The sequence below is a fragment of the Danio aesculapii genome, chromosome 3 (assembly GCF_903798145.1).
Source record: "Danio aesculapii chromosome 3, fDanAes4.1, whole genome shotgun sequence".
Classification (NCBI taxonomy): domain Eukaryota; kingdom Metazoa; phylum Chordata; class Actinopteri; order Cypriniformes; family Danionidae; genus Danio; species Danio aesculapii.
In genome coordinates, this window is record NC_079437.1 from 56,256,959 (window position 1) to 56,280,861 (window position 23,903).

Sequence of the window (23,903 nt, forward strand, 5' to 3'; positions counted from 1 at the left end):
TTCTCTCGCGAGTGCCATTCGCTCCTGCTGTTCTCACGTAAATACACCAAGGCTGTTGACCGACCGGTCGATCCCCCCCTCCCCAACCCAATCTACAGTGTTTTCAAAAGCAATCCAAAAAAAATATATATTTTTGATACGCTTTCAGATCTTACCACAATCTCACCGTTATTTACTTGATTATTTTTTTGGCTTTTGCTTTTGTTTTACCGCCTTTTTTGGAGTCATTCTTCACAGGACTTGAACCCCCGTCGTTGTGGTCAAACTAGGCAAACTGTTAAGCCTTCCAAACGGAGGTAAGCAGGTAAGAAACAGAATCCATGGGCGGTGTCATACCGCCTCGTAGCATTTGTATGAAAGACGAAATGCAGCCAGACTTACCTCTGGCTCCATAATTCACACTCTCTAAAAATATATACGGGGATACGTTTTCACAATGAGCCTGTGTTTAAGATAAAACTATAAGCCGAGAGTCAAATGTCTGGTTACAAAAAGCTCTACCTGTCTGGATCCCATCTGACCTTGATGATGCTCAAATTTTAATCTGTTAAACACAGTAGCTCTGAATGATGATGATAATTTGAGTGCTTATCTTCAGGATTTCATCACTCATCTCCTTCTAGTAATTGAATGAATCCAATGAAAAATAATCTCCTACTCAATCAAGGCAAATGTGAAGTGCAGCCGGCCATTTGTATTGGCTATCAAACAATGGGACCCTCTTTCTGAAGCCCCCGAGGCCTGCAGTGACCCAGACGGGAAATGAGGCTGATAGAGAGCATTGAATGAGACAAACTGGACACCTAACAGGCCTGTTTATATTGGCCCCGTCTGCCCAGACACACATCTGGGTCTGAGGAAGGGACTGAATTACTGAGGATTGCGAAGACAGAATGACTCTGTCGCATTATTATGGCTGAAACGTGGGCGACGAGGGCTCGGCGTCCGGTCCTGGCAGAGCTTTATTGCTCCAGAAGACATTCCTCAGTCGCTCTGACACTTGTGTTTTATTCATTCCTTGTGAAATGGGATTCCTTTAGCACTGAATTTCCTTGGGACCTTGGGGTTTAATTATAAACTACGGGACGGGCTGTTTGTTAGTTTAAGTCCAGCTGTGGAGATGTAAAGGAGGGAAACTGGGCCAATGAAGCGTTTAATGAAGATAATCTGGGACATACTTCAATTATATATGAAGCGGGTTACACATGGAAGCTCTGAGTTCTAGCGATTCATCTTAATTAACAATAGTTTTGATTCAATCCTGTTACTTCACAATTTATTCATTCATTCATTTTCTTTTTGGATTAGTCCCTTTATTAATCCGGGGTCGCCACAGCAGAATGAACCACCAACTTATCCAGCACATTTTTACACAGCGGATGCTCTTTCAGATGCAACCCATCTCTGGGAAACATCCACACACACCCATACACACTCATACATGACGGACAATTTAGCCTATCCAATTCACCTATAGCGCATGTCTTTGGACTGTGGGTGAAAACCAGAGCACCCGGAGGAAACCCATGCGAACGCAGGGAGAACATGCAAACTTCACACAGAAACACCAACTGACCCAGCCGAGGCTCGAACCAGCGACCTTCTTGCTGTGAGGCAACAGCACTACCTATTGCGGCACTACGTCGCCACTTCACAATTTATTTAATTAAAAATTTTTACACTTAATTTTCAAGTCATCTTTACTTCTACACAACGTTTACAATATATATTGTGTCAAATCAGCTTAACATATTTAAGTTCAGTTCAGTGTAATTTTAAATGTCACTAAAACGCAACCGAAGAGCAAATCCAACGATGTGCACAAAGTGAATGAATGTCTGATGCAGTCCTAGCATTTTCCACTTCTTGGAAAAATATCAGTGCTTCCCACACATAGACTTTACTTGAGCGGGTCCCCCAGGGGTGCATTTCCGAAAACCATCGTTAGCCAACTAAGGTCGCAAGTTCCATCGGTACAAACATCGTTTGTTGATTTGGCATTTCCCAAATCCATCGTTCCAATGAACATTCGCAAACTGCATAGCAAACTTGTACACTTGCAACTACAACTCTGGAGCTGTAGTTAGAAACAGTTCCTGGCTGTGTTCTATTCCCACTTATCCCCCCTATGTCCTACTCCTTTAGAACCTTCTAACATTTAAAGTTAGAATGATTAAAAATAAAAAAGCAATAAAGTCACCTCTCTTAGGTGTAATTTGCTTTCAAAGTATTTTTACAGTTCAGTTTCCGCGTACTTCATGTTTACAATTGTGCTCCCTGCGTAGTGCACTTTGAAAACATTGATGTCATTTTATAGGTGACCTATTATTTAAAAGCGGAATATATGTTACATCTACAAAGCTTGTGAAAAAAAATATAGCATAGGTTAATGCTTTTAAGGGTGCTTTCACATCTGTAGTTCGGTTAATTTGGTCCGACCAAGGGCAACAAATGATACATTGTAGCATTTTCTGCCGTCTTTGGGTCGTTTTCACACCACACTGATTGCTTTGGTCCGAACCAGTTGAAAAGAACCAAAATGCAGTCATCTGACAAAACCTACATCAATCATTGGCCAGATGTTGTTGAACATATTTCTTTTACTGCTTTCCGATTGGTCAGAATTAACATGCGGGAAAATGCCAATGGAACTCCTGCAAGTAAACGAACCGGCAGACACAAAATGGCGCTTTTGACTATGGAGGGATGACTGCGCTGGCTGATTGTGTACTATATAGTATACTATATAGTTTGTATACATCACTTTAGACAAACTATACATTTCGAGAATGAAGTGTGGCTGAAAAACAACAAAAAACAACAAATGGCGAAGGTGCATCGCACGTCACTTCAGGAGGAGGCGTGAATTAATTTAGCTAAACTGCGACATGGTCATCTTCCGGAAATATTCCCAACGATCCATCAGGTAATGTTTTACCCTCTCTTTCTGCCTCTGTTGGTAAAGCGCTGTCAACAAATATTTTTCCTCCACATTCCATAATGCACAGCACATCAGCCTACGGCAGCTGGATTAGTCCAAAAAGGCGCAGTACTTTTTGCGGTTGGGTCTGTTTTAGTTTGGATCATATTCTCATCACAAACAAACTGCTCCAGGGTTCATTTGAAAGCGTACCAAGACCATCTCTTCAAGGAGGTCTCGGTACACTTTTGTTAGTTCACTTTTGCTGCGCACTCGAGTACGAGTGATATATTTATACCTGCCCAGATGAACAGCACCAAGAGGGAAAACGAATTCTAGTGCGATTCGACCGAACTAAATAAGGCAGGTGTGAAAGCACCCTTAGTTTATTTTGGATTATACAAGCAGAATTTAACTATGCAAATGACTGTGCCAACTCTCGATGGTAAATACGTTTGTCCTTGTGCCTATTTTAAAATTTGGTCTTTAATTTCACTACTTTTGGCAGCCGTTAAATGTCAATTGGAGAATGGTTTGCATGGTTTCTGCTACATTCATTCTTCCATGTCGGGGCGCCTCACCAAAATTCATCCCGCCACAGCTACATTACAGCTTCTCATTCAAAACATTCAGTCGCTGTTGTTGTTTTTTAATAGCGGGTTATAATCGCACCATAACGCATTAAAAGGTAAGTGAATTATAACAGCGCGAACTTTTCTGTAACCGTAGTAGTGCTGTGTATTATTTTGACTGACTGACTGACTGACAGGTGCGTGATGCGTGGAGCTAGCAAACACGATGTAGCTTTCAGTTAAGATGAAAACAGTTTCCATAATTTTACTTTATTTATAAATAAAGGTCTGTGGTTCTGCGTACAATTACTTTATCTTTTTAGCACCGTTTGCACTCGCGATGTTCTCGTGTGAACCCACCAGAGGCTGCTGTCGACCGACCGTCTCTCTGACTGGCTGAATGCCCGACTGGGCGACCGGCCAATCGACCGAGAGACTCCTTCCCTAAACCCAACCAATTTTACCGATTGACCCGCCCACTTACTTTCCTAAACTCAACCAACGATTTAAAAAAGCCGTTCAGAAAAAGAAAAGCCCTCATCTAATTTTTAACCACAATTTCGGATTTTACCACATTCTCACTCTGTTATTCACTTGTTCATTTTATTTTTTGGATTCTGTTTTTGTCTCACCTGATTTCTGGAACCACTCTTCCCTGGACTCGAACCTGGTCGTCGTGGACAACTCCTCTCTGTGTCTCAAGTCCACCGACATACATGACAAGCTAACTGGACAAACTGGTTGGGGCGGGAAAGCCCTCCACATGGAAGTAAGCAGTCAGCTGGTAAGCGCAAAAAGGAACGGCGTCATACCGCCCCATAGTGTTCGCTTAAAAAATGAAATGCAGCCATATGTACCTCCAGCTACATAATTCGGGGTCTCCAGAAACGTCCACAGGACTACCTTTCAGAATGAGCCTGTGTTGTATTAATCTGGGGATAAACCGCCAACTTATCCAGCATATGTTTTACGCAACGGACGCCCTTCCAGCAGCAACCTATCACTGGGAAAACCCATACACTCTCATTCACACACATACACTACGTTAATTTTTCAGCTTACCTAAATCACCAATAGTGTATGTCTTTGGATTTGTGAGGGAAACCGGAGAACATGCAAACTACACACAGAAATGCCATCTGACCCAGCCGAGGCTCGAACCAGCGACCTTCTTACTGTGTCTTCAAATCTGCATTCCACCGCGTCGCCATATCACAATATTATTAATTATTAAAATTACATTCATATCAACAGCAACACTCTCGAACAATACCCAGCTAAATTACTCGTTCAGATTAGGATGGAAACCCGTGTGATAATCATTAATCATTAGCTAATTTAAAGAATAAATTATCATATAAAACAAACAAACAAACAAACAAAAAAATCCTCCTTTCATATAACAATATGAATCACCTTTTGACAAAAAGTTTAGTAACAGCATCTGGAATAAACAGCTAGGCACAGCAAACCATTGAAATCAAACCTAGCAATTAATGATCCCCACCTACTGCAGCGCAGATTGTTGACAGCAGTAGTGTTGATTGAGGACTCAAAGCCCAGGTGAAGCTTTGAACTGCGGCTGTGCACTGACTCACTTAAACAGCCTCTTACTCACTACAACAGCTGTCAGGAGCATGAGCGGTGACCCATTTCACCGGCTACACTTCACAAATCATGTCAAATCTGCGTTCGCCACGTGTCCACGGGCAATTATGCACAGAGATGCGAGTCTGGGCTTGTTTGATGCATTCAGTCATATCCTAAGCAGACACATTCCGGCGTCAGGTAATTAGTCTGGCCCGAGTCATCATGAAATTGTGCCAATACACACAGTCAGCTGGAGCATATTTCATGTTTAAACAAATAGTACTAAAAGCAGAAGAGTGATTGACTGCAGAATTTTCATTTTCTGGGTGAACTACCCTTATAATGTGTACTTCAGTGGACTAAATCTTTAGGGAATTAAATGAAAAATGCAAATCAAACAACAAAGAACACTGTTAAAATCAAACCAGACTCACTCCCTGGAAATGCCTGCCTCATCCTATATTTTTCTTGATACATAGTGAAGTTGAGTTATAAACGAATTTCGAGAGGATCACGTGCTTATGATTACTAGCGGCTGGATCCGAATTATCCAATTCTCAATGCACCAATCAGACGACTCCTAAGCTACTACAAATACCCTGGGTTACGTACCACCGCTATCTTCGTTTTGAAGAATCCCCCCATCCACCCCTACTCCTCCTTCTTCCTAGATGGGTGACACGGTGGCCCAGTGCTTAGCACTGTTGCCTCACAGCAAGAATGTCTCTGGTTCTAGGCTTACCAAACCAGCAGACATTTCTGTGCGGAGTTTGCATTTTCTCCCCGTGCTCACGTGGGTTTCCCCCGGGTTTCCTGGTTTCCTCCCACCGTCCAAAAAACATGCAACATAAGTTAATTGACGAATCCAAACCGGCACTATAGACATGCTCCTAGTAAACGGTTATCTCTCAAGAGCAATCACTGGCTGTTCATTGGTTATTACAGCGGGGGAGTTCTCGAGATCTACCTGAGCTCAAACTCCCCTCTCGCATTGCAACGGGAGGAAGCCCCGGGCTCGAGGATCTTATGAGCTCAGGGCTCTCTCCCGGGACAGCATGCCAAACAAGCTTATAATTAATCATCAGCTAAGTGTGAACTCTTGAAATATATACGCTGCTCCGGGTTTGTTCTGTTGCACATTTCAGAAGACAAATCCACTAGAGGGCACTGTCTAAATGATCCCAAATCTCAGATGAGTTACTTGGGGTAAGTTTTCTTCATCTCATTTGCTTCTAGAGTTCAGTTAACTATAGGAGATTGTCATCAGGAGAATTCCAGATGTACATCCTCAGTCAGAAGCATAGACTGTAAAATATATGGACGGAGTATCTGTGACGTCACCCATAGGTTTCTGAACACTGCAAAAGAAGCTACAAGTAGGCGCGGCTAACCGTCGCCATTTTGTTCGCGCGTCATCGCACCCACGGCGGGATACCAAACAAGGGCAAAGAGGCGGAGAGTGAGCGGAGCTACAGACACCTGCTGGCACTTTGCTTAGACCTGGCTGACAGAATTTACTTTGGGAGAAACGCTTGATACTTTATTACCTGCGACTCGTTTGTGTTCTGACCACATGTGCTTGGCTGTACACTATATCAATAAAGTGTTTAGACTTTTAAAACCACTGTAGTCATACATTGAGCCACTAAACATTGTTCTTATGACGTTTTTCTACAGGAGTAAAACGCAAATTACTTCCAAACACTTCAGATATAGTGTGTGTTGGTAAATGCAAGACTATTGATGAACTCCAGCATAACACTGTATGACAACGCTTCAGATGACTGTTCTAAAGCCTACAGCTAATCAATCTGTCACATTCTGGAGTGCTTTACAGGTCTAAAGAAAAATATTAATGATAAATGCTCTTAAATAAAACAAATACATTTATAGAGATGGTGTATAAGTATATAACTTTACTCACATGGGAAACAGAGGCCACATGAATGGTTTGTGAGCACAATTAAGTGCACACAGCATCCTAAATCATCTGATAATTGTAAGAAATAAGTCCAAAAGGCAGCTGACTGTGTAAAGCCACATAAAACAACACAAAAATACGATGAATATGCTGAGATAAGTGGCTAAAAGTGGCCACGCCCTTAATTATGCAAACTTAATATAACCTAATATAAAAGAAATGGATGAGTTATAAAAAAATTTACCCCCCTCACAGTTGTCATGGAGGGTAATAATAGCTATAAGAACCAAAATCGTTCTTTGTACCAGGCTGTAAACACCTTTTTTTTCTGCTGTAAAGTTGGCCATTCTAACAATGGGCTCAATTGCAATTTGCTCTATTATGGAGCCAGGACTAGCGGAATTTTGATGAATTGCAGTTTCAGTTACTTCCGTATTGGCTTCCCGAGAGAGAGCGGGAGGTTGCCGCTTGGTCAGAAGCTTCAGAGTTGTGTGGACTTAAAATGTCGCATTAACTAACACAGACTTTTACTATTATATTATAATTTATTTGTATTTTTTTTGATAGTTTAGAACCATGGTGATTTTCTTTTGTGGAAGGGTGTGAATGCTACTTCTTTTTTAGTTGTATGCATGCAAGTTGGAAACAAAGTGGATGAGGAAATAGCATAAAATATAGAATTTACAATTTTTATTTTAGGTTTCTTTTCGATCTTCTAAAAAATTCTGTAATGTTTCAACACAAATATGTGTACATTATGGGAAAAAAATGACTTTTAAATGGGCAGTTCACACAAAACTGAAAATTACATCATAATTTACTCATCCTTTACTTGTTTCATACTTTTTATGAGTTTTTTTCTCCTGTTGAAAACAATAGGAGACATGTTGAAAAATGTTGGAAATCATGTCACCATTATATTTTTTGTCTTACTATGGATTTCTATGATTACAGGTATCTTTTTCTGTACATTATATAAAAGACATTTATAAAGGTTTGGAACCACTTGAGGGTAAGTATAGTGAGTAATTCTTTTTCATTTTTAGGTGAACTACCCCTTGAAGTCCATATTTTACCCAAATATAAGTTGAAATAATCCAGAATTTTAGGATTTTTTTTATTGGTGTAAATCACTATGTTTAAGGTGAAATTTGATTTCTGTCAAATTTCAACAACTTTCATAAGTAATTAGCGTTCAAATAATGTTGAATTCATAGAGTAAAAGTTTGCTTTCCCTTGTTGCGTGTAACAAGCGTTAGAATGTCTAAACAGTGAGCAGTAATAGCATTTTATTGCTTTTGTAATTAATACAGTAACTAGTAACTCTAAAAACTAGACTGACACAGTTTTAATCTACTATAATCTTCTATGTTAAGCTGCTTTAATACAATCTACATTGTAAAAGCGCTATAGAAGTTAAAATTAATTGAATTGAATTGAATTGAATTGAATTAAACTATAAAGACACATAAGCTGTCACCTGAGCAGTACCTTTTTTAAAAAGTACATGCTGGTACTTAAAGAAAAGGTCTATATTAAAGAAGACTATAGAATACACAAGACATGTCAATCGTATAGTTTTGAATGGGGAAAAGTGAAACGGTCAATATGGCAAGTTAAGCTCCGCCTACTAGTACAGGAGCCAATTATCGATTATCGATCGTTATAGTTTCTCCATGGAAGAATCTCGGACCAGAAGTGTGCTTTTACGACAGTTTGGTGGTGAACTAGTCACAGGCATAAGAGATGTATCTACATAAAGCTTGAAATCTGTGCTTTTAAATGACCCAAGTGCACTTGAAAACAAACGTTTTTTGATTGTGTAATCTGTATTAAATAAAAGCGTGGTATAATCCATCCTGTCAAACGCACATCGCATTACAGCAACTACTAAAACGCAGACAAACTTGTAAACAAAGAGTCGCTTTCATTCTTGAGGAGATTTTCCATCAAGAAAGCATTATTCAGAGGATGATAACGTGTAAAACGGTTATAAATGAGGTTGGTGTCGTGATCTTGTTCCTTTGGAGTGTGCATGTGCATTAGCTCCAGCAACCTGAAAATATGCAGATTTTGTTTGATTCAGACATCTAGAAACAAAACATGTGAGAAACATGTTATTGTTTCATTTTATTGGTGATTCCAAATATGTAATATAATGGTAAGCTTGGCAAACAGTTTTGGAGAATTTATTGTATCCCCATTCAGACAGAATGCCCAAGCATACTGCCCGAGAGGCGTGTCTAACATGCCCGCAGAGTAAACCACTTGCCTTAAAGGGACTTTGATATTAGTTCCTTAAAGATACATGATTAAAAAAACAACATTATTGTAGGTATTAATGTGCACCTTTAAATGTATCAGTATGAAGCCTTTAGGTACAAATGTGTACATTGTGAAAAGGTAACACCCTAGGTGTGTACCTTTTTTATTTTCTAAGTATAGAGTAAATGCAGAGCAGGAATGTAAAATGGAGGGCTATACTACAACCCAGGCTCATTCTGAAAACCTACATCTATATACATTTCTGGAGGCTGCCAAATCATCCAGAAGGTATGTAGTTTTTGTTTTCGTGAATCCATGAGAGGCCGCTTTGTACACTTTTTCCAATCTGAAATTTCTCTCGCGAGTGCCATTCACTCGCTGTTCCCGCATAAACCCACCAGAGGCCGCTGTTGACTGACTGACTGACTGACCGACAAATCAACTGACCCACCCTCCTCCTTCCCTAAACCCGATCAATTTTATAGATTGACCCGCCCACCCACTTCCCTAAACCTAACCAACAATTTTCAAAAGCAATCCAGAAAAAAGAAAAGACCTCGTCTGATTTTTACCACGTTTTCAGATTTTACCACGTTCTCACCCTGTTATTTACTTGTTTATTTTATTTTTTGGATTCTGTTTTTGTCTTGCTTTCTGGAACTGTTCTTCAACGGACTCGAGCCCCATCGTCGTGGCCAACTCCTCTCTGCGTCTCAAGTCCGCCGACGTACATGACGAGCTAACGGGACAATCTGGTTTCAGTGGGAAAGCCGTCGACACGGAGGTAAGCGGTCAGCTTGTAAGCCTGAATAGGAATGGCGTCATACCGCCCCGTAGTGTTCGTTTAAAAAATGAAATTCAGCCTAACGTGCCTCTGACCACATAAATCACGGTCTCCAGAAACGTATATAGGACTACGTTTTCAGAATGAGCCTATGTTGCTATACTACCAGCTTGGCTATGACGACAACCCCTACCTTCAGATGGGTCTTTTCATGACCTATACATACATATGATTTGAAAATGCTCCCAGCTTTTAACAGACACACAAACTTTTTTCTTTGTTGTTGTGTTTTGTGGGGACATGCCATAGGTTTCCATTGTTTTTGACTGTGCATTTTTTACTTACTATTATTTACTTATTATTTACTAGTGCCCTATCCCTACACTATACCTAAACACAACATTCACAGGAAACTGTGTAGTTTTACTTTCTGAAAAGAAAACAAAATTATGTATAATTTATAAACTTTAAGAGAAATGGGTACATCAGCAATGTCCTTATAATGCACCATCGCCTTGTAATACCTCTATAATTACCTTGTAACACCTAAAGTTACCTTGTAATTATTCACATTTGTCCCCTGATATATCACAAACACGTACACACACACACATTTGGTAGATCATGTAGAGCTGATTGTCGAATGCCTGAAAACCAGTAGATAAAGAATTGCTGTGTTGGTCTACTTCACCAAATCGACCATGTACTATAAACAGACCAATACAGGCCAATCGTGACTAACACAAACACACACTCACTCACACATCTCTGTGGACCTGCGTGTCAAACTGTATGAATTTTGAATGATGCAGCATCTCAAATGTGCACCGCCAACAGAAATGCCACATAAAAGCAGAACAGCAGCATATGGACAGCTATTTGCACAGTGAAATGCTTGACACAAAGAAACGTGTTCCTTAATTAACTATCGACTAACAATAATCATTAACCAGCCATATTTGCATACAGACAAGCAGAATACAACTGAATTACTGTACATTCAGCTGATCCTATGGTAGGCTAACTAGAGTGTTAGCCTGGCACCACAAAACTCAATGCTATAACGTTAAAGGGATGCTAATGTGGTTAAGTATATTGTTGTGCAGTTGCTAAGATATTGTCAGTGGTTGGCAAAGTGTTGCTTTTTAGAGTGTTTTTATAACAAAAGACTATAAAATACACAAGACATGTCACTCGCATAGATTTGAATAGGGAAAAGTAACAGTGAATGTGGCCGCTCTAAGGAAGCCCCACCATCCAGTAGAGAAGCCAATCATCAATTGCTCTAGACTAGGGGTTTTCAAACTGTGGGGTGCGCCCCAATGCACCTATTAAGGGAGACATTGAGGCATGCACTCAAGTAAGCTATGATGACGATTTTTATGCGTTCACTAGAGAGAATATGATTAACATTAGCTCCACAGCTAACTATCAGGCACCCGTAGAGTTATTGCGTTCCAGTAAAATATATACAAATAAAATGGAGCGGGTGCTTTTTAAAACGAATGACGTTGCATCAATGAAAGTCAAACCGGTGAGCCGTCTGACAAAAAAAAGTGCCCTTCTGAAGCAAATCAGCAGGATGCCCTTCTGGATCTTTCACTTACTTGGCTTTTTGAATGTTGCGTCACCAGGCTAACGTTATTCACGTTTCCTGCAGTCTCGTGTAATTTTGGTGTTTCAATTTCTCGATTCTAACTGCAGTTTGGCAGTTTAACTTTCACTCATAAACATTTCATTCATGCCCCTGTGACAAACTGGAGTATTTGACGTGACGTGAGTGTTGTTTTTATTGATATCGCATGTCGAATGGAAGAAAAAAACTTCCGCATTTTGCGATGATTGTGTGTGTGTGTGTGTGCGCATGCGGTCCTTTACTGACAGCCGCGTGTGTGAATTTTCTGTATGTACGTACATCAAAAGCAAGTATGCTATGGCTCACGCTTATTGGCAGAGGAAGTTGATTTACGGTTAGTCGTGTCAGGAATCCGACCACAGATAAGCATGTTGTCCTCAGAGAAACAGGTTCAGCCATCACACTAAATCAGGTAAGCTGTATATTTATGTTTCAATGTAATTAACTCAACGCACTTTACATTTACATTTACATTTAGTCATTTAGCAGACGCTTTTATCCAAAGCGACTTACAAATGAGGACAAGGAAGCAATTTAGACAACTATAAGAGCAGCAGTGAACAAGCGCTATAGACAAGTTTCAGGCGTGTAAAAGTCTAAGAAGCAAAACATTAGTAGAAATTTTTTTTTTTTTTTTTTTTTTTTTTTTTTTTTTTTTTTTTTTTTATTAAGAGAGAGAGAGAGAGAGAAAGAGGGCGCAGTTAGTGGTATAGCCAGAGGGGCAATTGCAGATTAGGAGGAAAAGTGGAGACTAAACAGTTGCGTTTTCAGTCGTTTCTTGAAGACGGCAAGTGACTCGGCTGTTCTGATGTAGTTAGGGAGTTCATTCCACCAACTGGGCAGATTGAATGTGAGAGTTCGGGAAAGTGATTTCTTCCCTCTTTGAGATGGAACAACGAGGCGACGTTCATTCATAGAACGCAAGTTTCTGGAGGGCACATATATCTGCAGAGTGAGAGCAGATACGAAGGAGCACAGCTAGAGGTCACTTTGTAAGCAAACATCAGAGCTTTGAATTTGATGCGGGCAGCAACTGGAAGCCAGTGCAAACGGGTGAGTAGCGGAGTGACATGTGCTCTTTTGGGTTCATCAAAGACCACTCGTGCTGCTGCGTTCTGAAGCAGCTGAAGGGGTTTGATAGAACTAGCTGGTAGCCCGGCTAGCAGAGAGTTGCAATAGTCCAGTTTGGAGAGGACAAGAGCTTGAACAATGAGTTGAGCTGTATGTTCAGATAGGAAGGGTCGGACCTTTCTGATGTTGTAGAGTGCGAATCTGCAAGATCGGGCAGTTCTAGAAATGTGGTCAGAGAAGTTCAGTTGGTCATCAATCGTAACTCCAAGGCTTTTTACCATTTTGGATGCAGTGATGGTTGCTCCATCCATCTGGATTGAAAAGTTATGGTGAAGAGTCGGGTTGGCAGAGACTTCAAGCATTTCCGTTTTCATGAGGTTAAGCTGAAGATGATGATCTTTCATCCAGAGTGAAATGTCTGACAGGCAGGCTGAAATGCGAGCTGGAACCGAGGGATCATCAGGGTGGAAAGAGAGGTATAGCTGGGTGTCATCAGCATAGCAGTGGTAGGAAAAACCATGTTTCTGGATGACTGTTCCTAAAGATGCCGTGTAGATAGAGAAGAGAAGTGGTCCAAGCACAGAGCCCTGAGGTACCCCAGTGTATAGATGCTGTAGGTTGGACACTTTAAATGCAGCAAGTAATATGTGAATGATGTTTGCGCATGTATAATGTTTTTGGCTCTAGAGAGGGGTGCCTGGGGGGGCACGAGAGAAATTGGACAAACTTGCGGGGGGTGTCCTAAAAGTTTGAAAACCCCTGCTCTAGACTGACAAATCTCCAGGCGAGGGGGTCAGTCCAGATATGCGTTCTTTACAACAGTTTTTTACAGTTTAATTGTTGTGAACCTTTTGGGGTCAGTAAATTCAATGGAATCTCAGCAAATACTTGCCTCACAGACATTAGAAAATATATCTACATAAAGCTTGACACCTCTGCTTTTAAGAAAACCAACTACACTTAAAAAACAAATGATCTCTGGTTTTGTAATCCGTATGAAATGGATGTGAGGTACCATCTGTTCGTATTGTTTGTTTTTAATATTATTTTGCTCTGTGTTTATTGTTTACAGAGCAGCAATAAATAACACTTAAAAATATAAGGATTTTCTGAACAAGTTATGTGTTTTAAAATTAACATATAATCATGATAACCGTGAAACCGTGATTATTCCTCAGACTATAATCGTACAACCAAAATCTATAATCGTTGCATCCCTATGTGTAACAAGTAAGTTAAATATTTATTCTAATGGTGGTTACAGTTTACATTTACATTTACATTTACATTTAGTCATTTAGCAGACGCTTTTATCCAAAGCGACTTACAAATGAGGACAAGGAAGCAATTTACACAACTATAAGAGCAGCAGTGAACAAGTGCTATAGACAAGTTTCAGGTGTGTAAAGTCTAAGAAGCAAAGCATTAGTAAAAATTTTTTTTTTTTTTTTTTAAGAGATAGAGAGAGAGAGAGGGCACAGTTAGTGGTATAGCCAGAGAGGCAGTTATAGATTAGGAAGGAAAGTGGAGACTAAACAGTTGCGTTTTTAGTCGTTTCTTGAAGACAGCAAGTGACTCTGCCATTCTGATGTAGTTAGGGAGTTCATTCCACCAACTGGGCAGATTGAATGTGAGAGTTCGGGAAAGTGATTTCTTCCCTCTTAGGGATGGAACAACGAGGCGACGTTCATTCACAGAACGCAAGTTTCTGGAGGGCACATAAATCTGCAGAAGTGAGAGCAGATATGAAGGAGCCAAGCTAACGGTCACTTTGTAAGCAAACATCAGAGCTTTGAATTTGATGCGAGCAGCAACTGGCAGCCAGTGCAAACGGGTGAGTAGCGGAGTGACATGTGCTCTTTTGGGTTCATCAAAGACTACTCGTGCTGCTGCGTTCTGAAGCAGCTAAAGAGGTTTGATAGAACTAGCTGGTAGCCCGGCTAGCAGAGAGTTGCAATAGTCCCGTTTGGAGAGAACAAGAGCTTGAACAATGAGTTGAGCTGTATGTTCAGATAGGAAGGGTCAGACCTTTCTGATGTTGTAGAGTGCGAATCTGCAAGATCGAGCAGTTCTAGCAATGTGGTCAGAGAAGTTTAGTTGGTCATCAATCGTTACTCCAAGGCTTTTTACCATTTTGGATGCAGTGATGGTTGCTCCGTCCATCTGGATTGAAAAGTTATGGTGAAGAGTCGGGTTGGCAGAAACTTCAAGCATTTCCGTTTTCGCGAGGTTAAGCTGAAGATAATGATCTTTCATCCAGTGTGAAATGTCTGACAGGCAGGCTGAAATGCGAGCTGGAATCGAGGGATCGTCAGGGTGAAAAGAGAGGTATAGCTGGGTGTCATCAGCATAGCAGTGGTAGGAAAAAACCATGTTTCTGGATGACTGTTCCTAAAGATGCCGTGTAGATAGAGAAGAGAAGTTTGATTGACAACAGTCATAAAGAAGGTCGGTGTCGTGATCTTATTTCCTTTCAAATGTGTATGTGCATTAGCTTGGGCAACCTAGAAAAATGCAGTGTTATTCGAAGGTTTAGAAACAAACTTTGAGAGACAGATGGATGGATTATGGATGTATGGATTGCCCTTCAGTGTTTGAACTCTCAGTAGTGATTATTAAACCACACTGAACTGAGCTAAACTGAACTGACACTGTTCCAATTTACTATGATCTTCTATATGAAGCTGCTTTGACACAATCTACATTGTAAAAGCGCTATACAAATAAAGGTGAACTGAACAGAATGTTGTTCAATTTTATAAGTGATTCCAAATATTTAATCGTAAGCTTGGAGAATGGAGAATATGATGTCTCCCAATTCAAAAAGATAAACCTGCATGCCCAAGATGCCTTTCAAAGACAGAAACCGAGTGACATGACTTGCCTTAAAGGGACTTTGTCCTGGAAAATACATCTTGTATTTGTAAATATGAATACATTTGTAATTGTTTTAAGAGTTTTAATGGCAAAAAATATACCCATGAAACATAATGCTGTCTTTGAGCTCCAAGGTCACTGATGGTAAATAGTTTCAGCCAGAAATGCTTAAATATTTTTTTATTAACCTCTTTATGAGGACATATACTGAAGAGAGGAAGCCCATACTGGAGGAAGGACAGACTAAGATATCCAAGAGATACCCCTTTTCCTGATCCTTCATCAACTCCAACAATTTTCAATCCTTTACATAATCTATTCCCTTTCACCCCTACTGATGTATCCCGTTCCTCCATCGGTGAAAATGCTGCTCTTCAAAAGAGTGGCTCTCTCTGCCTGGAATGCGTTTTGCCACATGCTCCAACACTCCAGAGACTCGTCTGCAGTCTGCTTTCCTGAAAGACTCTTCAGTTTTCCTCACGCCAACATAAATTCCTGTATTGTTTGTGCAAATGTGTTTCTAATTTTTGCCTTCTTCAATCTTTAACCCTGTGCGCTAATGTTAGTCTAACAGGAATTTGCAGGAATCTAGTCCTTTTTAAAACAACCCAGTCTTTTATAAATCAGTTAACAAACGCTAAGGGTTTTATTAGCACCTTGAAACGCAAGCTTTTGTTCCAAAATCCACTTGCCAGGCTGCATATTTTGTGTCCGCCTTCAAAAATGCTTCGCTTTGGCCAAACTCATAAGCACCATGGCATACAGTAAATCCATCTCAGATCAGCCAGCATCAAAATCTTTTGTGATTTTGATTAAAGTCGCAATTTCTTGAGCCTGACGGCTTTAAACTCTCTTGAAATGCTCTCACAGGCCTTGAAAAATGCAGTTGATAAATTTTCACTCCATTATGATTAAACACAAATCTCATGTGTTCTGAACTCCTGGTCAACTATAATCCTAACTTAACATTTCAGATCATGCAGGATGTTGCGGATGCACACATTGTGATATCTAAAGTATGCTGAAATAATACATTGTGCAGCCCTATGTGAAAAATTCCAGTTTATAGTAGATTGCTGTCATGTAACGATTGGATTGGAAGATGGGTGTTGCTAACAAAATAAAAGATTGACAAATTCATGAAGACAGAGCAGAAACAAGTCACGCACTGACAGCCCCTTTCCAAAGGCATTCTAAGTAACCAAAAGTCAAGAAAAATTATTTCGAGGGGGAAGGGAAACGTAATATTAAGGTGATAATGCCAACCCAGGTTCTTTGTGGATACGTATCGCCATATACATTTCTGGACAGCACGAAATACGTCCCAGGAGCTACATTTCTTTTGCAGTTTTTCTTTTCGCAAATCCACCAGAAGCCACTGTGTAAGCTTTTTCCGGTATTGAATTTCTCGAAATTAGAGAAAAAAAATGCATGATTTTGTCCATTGGAAAACAATTGGATTGGAAGATGGATGTTGCTAACTAAATGAAAGATCGACGTATTCATGAAGACAGAGCAGAAACAAGTCACGCACTGACAACCCCTTTCCAAAGGCATTCTAAGTAACCAAAAGTCAAGAAAAGTTATTTCAAGGGGGAAGGGAAACATAATATTAAGGTGGTAATGCCAACCCAGGTTGATTGTGGATACGTACCGCCATATACATTTCTGGACAGCACGAAATACGTCCCAGGAGCTACGTTTCTTTTGCAGTTTTTTCTTTTCGCAAATCCACCAGAAGCCACTGTGTAAGCTTTTTCAGCTATTGAATTTCTCAAAATTAGAGAAAAAAATTGCATGATTTCGTCCATTGGAAAACGATTGGATTGGAAGATGGGTGTTGCTAACAAAATGAAAGCTCTACAAATTCATGAAGGCAGAGCAGAAACGAGTCACGCACTGACAGCCCCTCCCCAAAGGCATTCCATGTGACCAGAACTCAAGAAAAGTTATTTCAAGGGGGAAGGGAAACATAATATTAAGGTGATAATGCCAACCCAGGTTCATTGTGGATATGTATCGCCATATACATTTCTGGACACCACGAAATACGTCCCAGGAGCTACGTTTCTTTTGCAGTTTTTTTCTTTTCGCAAATCCACCAGAAGCCACTGTGTAAGCTTTTTCAGGTATTGAATTTCTCAAAATTAGAGAAAAAAATTGCATGATTTCGTCCATTGGAAAACGATTGGATTGGAAAATGGGTGTTGCTAACAAAATGAAAGATCGACGAATTCATGAAGGCAGAGCAGAAACGAGTCACGCACTGATAACCCCTCCCCAAAGGCATTCCATGTGACCAGAACTCAAGAAAAGTTATTTCAAGGGGGAAGGGAAACATAATATTAAGGTGATAATGCCAACCCAGGTTCATTGTGGATATGTATCGCCATATACATTTCTGGACACCACGAAATACGTCCCAGGAGCTACGTTTCTTTTGCAGTTTTTTTCTTTTCGCAAATCCACCAGAAGCCACTGTGTAAGCTTTTTCAGGTATTGAATTTCTCGAAATTAGAGAAAAAAAATGCATGATTTCGTCCATTGGAAAACGATGGGATTGTTGGAAGATGGGTGTTTCTAACAAAATGAAAGCTTTACGAATTCATGAAGGCAGAGCAGAAACGAGTCAAACACTGATAGACCCTCCCCAAAGGCATTCCATGTGACCAGAACTCAAGAAAAGTTATTTCAAGAAGGAAGGGAAACGTAATATTAAGGTAATGATGTCAACCCAGGCTGATTGTGGATATGAACCCCCGTATATGCTGACCAACTGGCTGGTTAGCCGAACCCAACAATACCCAAACTCGACCCCTTTCCTAAACCAAACTGATAGTGTTTTCAAAAGCAGATTGACCCACCCACCCCCTTCCCTAAACCCAACCGACAGTGGTTTGAAAAGCAGTGCAGAAAAAAAACAAAAGCCCTTGCGGCTGCCTCATTTTTACCACGTTTAGATCTTACCACGTTCTCACCCTTTTATTTACTTGTTTATTTTATTTTTATGTCTTTTGTTTTTGTTTTATCTGCTTTCTGGAACCAATCTTCATCAGACACAAACCCTGTCGTTGTGGTTGACGTGGTCACTCCACATCTCAAGTCCTCCGTCTCATGCGCCGAGCCACTGGGCAAACTGGTAACAGTGAAAAAGCAGTTCCACACGAAGGTAAGCGGTCAGCCGGTGACTTGAAATAAAACAGAAGCCGTCGACGGCATCATACCGCCCTGTAGCGTTTATTTTAAAGACAAAATGCAGCCATACGTACCATACGCACTCCAGAAATGTATAGAGGGCTACGTAATCACAATGACCCTGTGTTGGATAATCCATTGTACAACCTTTAGAGCAATGTTGCCAAGTGATGTTGCTTGGCTACTTTTGCATAGAAAATGTATAAGAAACCTATATCTGGATCTATTGGATCGGTCATTGAGAATGCCAGAATGCCATCACGTGACCAACTCGGGGCTATCAGAATAATTCAAACAAGATGGCGATTGCTCTGCGGCAGTAGAATGAGAAAAAGGAGTGTGAACTCATGGCTTATTATTGTGGTTGTCAACAAAAAATAGACCCCCTAGTTTTTCGCAATTTTTGGGGGGATTTTTTGCCATAAAAATGATTTTGTGGGGGTAATTCCCAGAAATTTGAGGACAATTTTGCGATTAAAATATGTATATATATATATATATATATATATATATATATATATATATATATATATATATATATATATATATATATATATATATATATATATATAAATATGTTAGGTGTGCAATCTGACACAAATCATAAAAATAAAGCTTCTTTATTTTAGTCTCTTGTCAAGACAACATCTAAAACATCTAAAACGGTAGGGATTAAGCCAAAGGAAGGTCGTATAATTTTTATGCACGAACTTACTTTTTCTCTCTAAGATTTCGCTCCCCAGAGGATATGACATGTACCTCACTCAGGAAATGCGTTAGGGCTTCCCCTACCCTAATACACCTAAAACTCGGATTGCGGTAAAACTCATCGCAGGGAAGCGTTTTGGTTTTCACTCGTTAACTGCAGGGACAGAGTTAAACGAAATTAAATCGATTTCATGAACACCATAATACCAGCCATATGTGTGAAGCACAAATAATGTCTTTCAATTCGTTAAAGTCCAGCAGCCATCATCCTTCAACCAATCTCTATAACTGTAAGCTGCTTGCTTTTCCGTCTGCTCCATTGCTCCGTTTTCTAGATGTTTGCTCACACTTTTTTGCAGTCGGAAGAGCGTCAAATGCACAAAACGCCCAATTTGCGCCACAGGATGTCTAATCACATCTTTGCATTGACTTCACATGTAAATCCCTCACACTTCATCCACGTCCGCTTACTGCACAGGCTGCAAAACACCCCTCCGCCCCCATGTAATGTAATGATTGTGAGGGCCCAGGTGAGATGTCATTTTTTGAGAGACACTCAAATACATCACGTGCGCTGCAAATGCGTCATGTGAAATTTTATTGTAAACTGAAATAAATATATTTTGATTACATGGTTTGAAATTTGATGTTTTATGAGATTATTTAAAAAAAATGTTTATTATTTTGTGTTTAATTAAGAATTTTGCAGGATCACAAAAATTTGCGAGTTTTTGTTGATTTTGTGTTGGATTCAGCGATCGCGGAATCGCAAAAAATAGGGAGTCTGACAAAACATGGGGTTTTAACGTAATTTAATGCATACAATGCCAACTGTTTAAAGGTGAGTAAGTGATTTAGCCTACTTGTATATGTTTCCCTAGGTCTAAAGTTTTGGTGAGATTGTTTTGGGCTTCAATGTTGCGCATTCATTATATTAGCTTTAAATCTGGTATGAAACGGAAGTTAAGATATTTAATCTTAAATTGAGTCATTTTTTCTTCTACCGTGAGGTACATCCACTTGAAACTGTCCTGAAATTAGAGAAAAAAATGCATGATTTCATTCATTGAAAAATGATTGGATTGTTGAAAGATGAATGTTGCTAACAAAATGAAAGAAGATTGACAAATGGATGAAGGCAGAGCAGAAGCGAGTCACGCACTGAAAACCCCTCTCCAAAGGCATTCCATGTGACCACAAGTAAAGAAAAGTTGGTTCGAGGGGGAAGGGAAAGTTACGATATTTGATTAAAGATTCTGAGGGCAAATGAACTGCTGGAAGGAGATGGTAACAATTCATTGTTGTTGCTCTAAATAATTACACTTCGTCTCTAAAGGTTGCCCAGGTTTCATCACCTTTAGCGTCACTTATAGTGCATTTTAAAACACTCCCTTAAAAGGTTGATTGCTGTTAGGATACTTCCATGAAGTACAGTTGAAGTCAGAAATATTAGTCCCCCCTTTTTTTTATATATATATATATATATATATATATATATATATATATATATATATATATATTTTTTTTTTTTTTTTTTTTTTTTTTTTTTTTTTTTTTTTTTTTCCAAATTATGTTTAACAGAGCAAGGAAATTTTCACAGTATTTCTGATAATATTTTTTCTTCTGGAAAAAGTCTGATTTTGTTGTATTTCGGCTAGAATAAAAGCAGCTCCTAATTTTTAAAAATCCATTTTTATGGTCAAAATTATTGGCCCCTTTAAGCTAATTTTTTTGGGATAGTCTACAGAACAAACCATCATTATACAATAACTTGCCTAATTACCCTAACCTGCCTAGTTAACCTAATTAACCTAGTTAAGCCTTTAAATGTCACTTTAAGCTGTATAGAAGTGTCTTGGAAAATATCTAGTCAAATATTATTTACTGTCATCATGGCAAAGATAAAATAAATCAGTTATTAGAGATGAGTTATTAAAACTATTATGTTTAGAAATGTGTTGAATAAAGCTTCTCTCCATTAAACAGAAATGGGGGGGGGGGGGACAGAAGAGCTAATAATTCAGAGGAGCTAATAATTCTGACTTCAACCATATGTACGACATTTACGCCAACCTGATTTCACCAAGTAGATCAACATCTATGTTGATCCTGGAACAACATTCCAATTAGCCAATCAGAATAAGGGATACGTTAAACATTTATGTTTAGGTTTACAGTTAAGTTTATGCACTTCTACATGATTGTTATCCAACTATTATTCCCCTCTGATTTGGGAACAATTTACATGTATGGTTGGGTTTAGGGGTAGGGAATATGTATGGATTACATTTTCAAACAAAAAGAATGTTCCAGGACCAACATAGATGTTAATCCAGGATCGCAACGTACTTGACAAAACCATGTCGTGCTCTGCATTTAGACAGCCTTGCAGCTTTGGAACAGTATCTGAAACTGGTGTTTGAAACAATGGTGACTTTGAATCATGTGAATCACTGCTGGTTTGATGTGTAGGCTGATGTTTGTCATGCTGTAGTGTTGCTGGTGGTTTCCCTGCAGACGTCATGTGGGTTAATGAAATACTGTATACATCACGCTTAGAAAAACACCCAAAGCCTTGCAGCACAAAGACTCACTGTATACTCCTCATAACACAATCCTGCTATACAGTATCCCACTCTGCAGAACACGACCGTGTCACTTCACATGTCATTTTGTGGCATCAGCTGGCATAAGCACTAGACGTGACTCTCTTTGGCATAAAGAAAACTTCAGCTACATCAGAAATACGCATGGTTTAGGGATTTTCTCTCAACAGGCAACGATGTGAATGCATATGAAAGTCCAAGATTCACATCAGATGAAAGGTGACTTGACCCAACTCAAAAACCGGCCTGACAGATGTCCTTATGCATGCGCGGTGTTTCCTGCAGAATCATCAGCACATAAATCATCATCAGTTTAAAGGGCACCTACTTTACGTCTTTTTTTAAGATTTAATATTAATATTATGGTTCGTCTGAGTGTGCCAGTTTAGGTTCAGTTTAAAACCCAATTCAGATTTTTATTATAATGTGTTAAAAAGTGTCATTTTGGGGGCGTGTATAAGGGTCGTTGTTTTAGGGGTGTGTTGCTGACACGAAAATTCCCGCCCAACTTAACAAGGGGGCGGAGCCAATAGCTCCCCCGCTTTGTGTATGGCAACAGACAGGCAGACAGACAGAGAGAAGCAACATGAGTGAGAGGACTAGCATTCAGCCGTACATGTACGACTCGGACACAGACCAAGCAGAGACGACTGTTGAGGAATCAATATTCCTAATGTGCCAGAATGTGTCAGAGTGGTAGTTACAAAATCACTTGTGTCTTTGTATAGTTTTACAGTATGTAACGATGCATCCGTATAGGGATGTAATGATTAACCGTTTCACTATTAACCGCCTTTAACTCGTCACGGTTAATTAATCGTAAAGGCTTCTCAACACCGTGTTTCTGCACAGAACAAAACTCCGGCAACTAAACAAAGTTATGCCAACTGTGTGCGAGTTTAAAGTTCCGAGTTTGTTCACCGAGACTAATAACCACGCACACTGGATTAACTTTGACTGAGGCTATAACTAAGGCAAGTTGGTTTTTTCCAATGGAGGGACGCGCACACGAGGCAACACGCTCACAATTTACAGCCGCACCTAGTTGAGATGACAGGGAGCTTCTGTGACCGCGGGAAATGCAATTGGCTGAAGTTTAAGGAAGACGCAATGAAAAGTACACAGGTTTGCAAACCCACCTAAAGTTACAAACAATGGCGCCGATGAGAGCGATCATGGTGAATGTTGATACGCCAGCCAAAATTAGTCAAGTGTTTTCGGAGAGAGTGCTGAAAGACACTGGATCAGCTGTTTTTAATGGCCCGAATCTCGATACGTTGCATTCACAGCGTGTTCAGCGCAAATACCCGCTAAATGTAAAATCTCTGTTGCTCATTCGCAGAAAGACAAATGTGTTGAGCCCAATGAGCCTTACATCCAAAAGTAGAGCAAAGGTGTTCCTTTGGTGACATCGCTTTGACTCATACACTGAAAATGGCGGACGTGAAACAACAAACTGAGTATATGGTAATGTGCGCCTGTCAATCAATATTGGTGGGCGGGGGGACCCCACTCCTATGTCAAGTTGCGGTTGGTCCAATTAGTCCACCGTTTTTATGTTGTTAAATTGGAAAAAAACAGACTATGGGTGTTTTTATCACCCCAATATGACAGTCTATACCAGGGGTGGGCAAACTCGGTCCTGGAGGGCCACCGTCCTGCAGAGTTTAGCTTCAACTCAAACACACCTGCTTATAGATAATTAATGATCTTGGAGACACTGATTAGCTTGTTCAGGTGTTCTATGAATTCGGACAT

At 39.9% G+C, this 23,903-nt stretch overlaps 1 protein-coding gene across 1 annotated transcript in view; it reads right to left on the bottom strand.

Moving 5' to 3' along the window:
• cyth3b (cytohesin 3b) overlaps positions 1–23,903 on the bottom strand; it is a 120,327-nt gene that overhangs the window by 89,781 nt on the left and 6,643 nt on the right. The gene's annotated exons all lie outside the window — the stretch shown is intronic.